The following is a 3,056-nucleotide window of genomic DNA, read 5'->3' as shown; positions in this document are numbered from 1 at the left end:
TTTTGGCCTTGAGTAGTTCACAATTCTGTTTCTCTTTTCCCAGATGGAATACTTATTAACCTCAGAAGCGTTTATGTGTTGTTGAACACAGTAACAAAATATGCCCCCTAAAATGTCCAGATAACCTAAAGAACCATAAAGAAGTTAGGGACTTGGGAGGTCATCAGAGCCAAGCTCCCATGTCATAAAGACTCTCCTCCACATGTTATGCCTGAAAGAGCTGGGCATTTGGCTCCCATCTGCACACTTCAGATGTCCAGGGACTCACTGTGAGATGAGCAGTCCCAGTGCTGGTTCCTGCTTCTGTTAGGAAAGTTTCTTTTACTGAAATAATATAAATATTCTCATCACTTTGACTTCTAGTTGCTCCAGAACACTGAAAAAAAACTTATTTCCACTTCTGAATGATAGTGTTTAATTTCTGGCACACAGTTGAGTCTCCATGATGTATTTTCTTCTCCAGATTGAGCACGTGCAGTGACCTCAATTCTCCCTTGGAGGTCAGGTCTTATCAATTTCTCCCACATCTACCCAGGTTGACTTCAACCACCCTGGGAACCCTTCTACCTCCTCTCCCGTCATCTCACCATGATGGACTCCAAATTAGGAATGCCCCTGCAGCACCTAGACCCTAACACAGACCAGGAGACATGACGCAAATACCTTAGACCCAGGAATCTCATTAACCATTCTTAACCTCAGCACAGTTCTGTTAGTTTTAACTTTTTAAGCACCATTTGGCTACTCTTAAGCCTGTGCTTCACTAAAACCCAAACGCATTTTTGACATTTTGCTGCAAAGTTAAGACTTCTTCATCATCTGCCTGTTAATTTTGAACTAACTGATGGACTTTACACATATTCTTATTATATTACAAAGAATTGATTTCTGCCTAGTAAGATGTATGAATTCTTTTTTTAACTTTTATTTTAGGTTCAGGGGCACATGTGTAGGTTTGTTAATACAGATGTCTGAATTTTTTTTTTTTTTTTTTTTTTTTACAGCTTGTTGTACTTTAATGTGTGATACTCAACTCAAGGTACAAGATAATTGCATTTAACATTGTTATAAACAAAGAAACATCAGATCAGTCATTAAGGGCTCCAGAGTGAATGGTATCTTCATAACCTCCATGTTTATCATCTTTACCTTCTGGATGTAATTTAATAAGATCACCAGTTCAAAGAATGATAATTGCAGCTTGTGTCGCAAATTTCAAACTCTTAACTTTAACTATGGTTGGTTCAAACACCCCTGCTTGTTTGTTGTCTCCATGTTTACCATTGCTCAAATCGAGACCAATCCATTTTAGATTTTTACGTTCTGGGTTAACCTGAGCCTCATTACGAAAAGCTCTTAATTTGGCGACCAGATCTGTGGAGTCCTGGGCAGCATTAACTACCAGTGTATTAGGAATAACAAGAAGTGATCTGCAAACTGCAATAGCAAGCTATTCCTGAGGCCCCATGCTGGTTGTATAGTTTTCAAGATATATGGAAAGGGCTGCTTCTACAGCACCCCCGCCTGGAACCACGGATTTTGACTTGAAAACTCTCTTCACTACACAAACTGCATCATGTGAAGAGTGCTCCATCTCATCACACATGAAATCATTTGCCCCACGTAAGAAAATCGACGCAGATGTACAAGCCTTAGTGTTTTTAAGATCAGCTCATCATCACAAATTCTCTCCTGTACCACTTCTTCCGCCTGTCCCAACACTGCAGCTTCAAAAGCTTCTTCACCTTCCTAATTGGCCAGGATTGACAGAATAGTTGCTCCAGAAGCTTGAGCAATGCCTTTAAAACTCTTCTAACTGCCATAGCACCAGCCTCCACAACGTACTTCAGAAACATATCATCAACTCCACCAGTGGTTAAAATAACGTTGGCACCAGTTGCCAGGATCTTCTGAATTCTCTCCTTGGCGATATCCGATTGTCTTTGTCTAATTTGGTCCAGTTTTCCAGGGTCTGTAACGACCACTAAACACCAAGCTTCATTTTTTTTTTTTTTTTTTTTGGTTTTTGGCAGGCCAAAGTCAAGGCAAGCAACTTTTGCATTTATGATTCTCTTGGGCATGCCTTGGGATCCCACCACACAGTTGAGAGCATAGCCACTGATGTGCATACTCTCCATTTGACTTCTCCCACGGGCTTTCAAAATATTAAGAGAATTCACTGGATACTGTGGCTGGCCTCTTATATCTGTGTATTTAATAGCAAGTACAGCATCTACTACCGTGTTAGCAAAGAAATCACCATTTATTCCTATGATTTTGGAAAACATGAATGTCTTAGCAGCATTAATCAGGCAATCTCTTCCCAGTTCATCTTTGTTAACAATTAGATTTTCATGATATAACACACTGCTTCCTTGCAAGCAAGTTGATAGCCACTAATAACTCATGTGGTATGAATTTTCTGTTTGACTAATTCATCTGCATTTTTTAGGAGTTCTGCTGCAATAATAACCACTGAGGTAGTTCCATCTCTCACTTATTTGTCTTGCAGATCAGCCAGCTCACAAAGAACGTTAGCTGCAGGATGTTCTACCTCCAGTAACTTCAGGAAGGTTGCACCATCGTTGGTAATGGTTACATCACCAATATCATCCACCAGCATTTTATCCAGGCCAACTGGACCAAGAGAACTTTTTACAATATTGGCAATCAAAGCTGCAGCCATAACATTCTGGGAGCGGATTGCCTCCCCAGTTTTGCAGTCCCCGAACATGGACAAAGGCCCCTCCATCTTCACGGTGGCGGTACACATCGACTTCTGCTCACACCGCGGGCAACCAGTATCGCGGCCCTTCGGCCGACCAGCGACCACAGCAGTGGCGGCGACAGTGTAGAGCAGACCCGAGCGATGCCCCGGGAGCTGCTGGGTAACACCGCCCCACCCACTTCCCGGCTGCCGCGGTCGGCCGCAGGGCACGGTGGGAAGCAGATGTCTGAATTTTTATTTTGCCATTTGAAATATTAGCTCTTCTTCCCAACTTTCAGGCAACTATCAAAATACTAAACAGGATAGACAACAAAATTCTGTGACAACA

General features: G+C 42.0%; 1 pseudogene; it reads right to left on the bottom strand.

The window, feature by feature from the left end:
• Nucleotides 1–1,087: 1,087 nt before the first annotated feature.
• On the bottom strand, nt 1,088–2,752 carry LOC705260 (T-complex protein 1 subunit alpha pseudogene; annotated as a pseudogene).
• Between the last annotated feature and the right edge of the window lie 304 nt (nt 2,753–3,056).

This window comes from Macaca mulatta, chromosome 11 (assembly GCF_049350105.2).
Source record: "Macaca mulatta isolate MMU2019108-1 chromosome 11, T2T-MMU8v2.0, whole genome shotgun sequence".
Taxonomy (NCBI): domain Eukaryota; kingdom Metazoa; phylum Chordata; class Mammalia; order Primates; family Cercopithecidae; genus Macaca; species Macaca mulatta.
The sequence above is the reverse complement of the archived record's forward strand: the minus strand, read 5'-3'. Positions and strand labels throughout refer to the sequence as shown.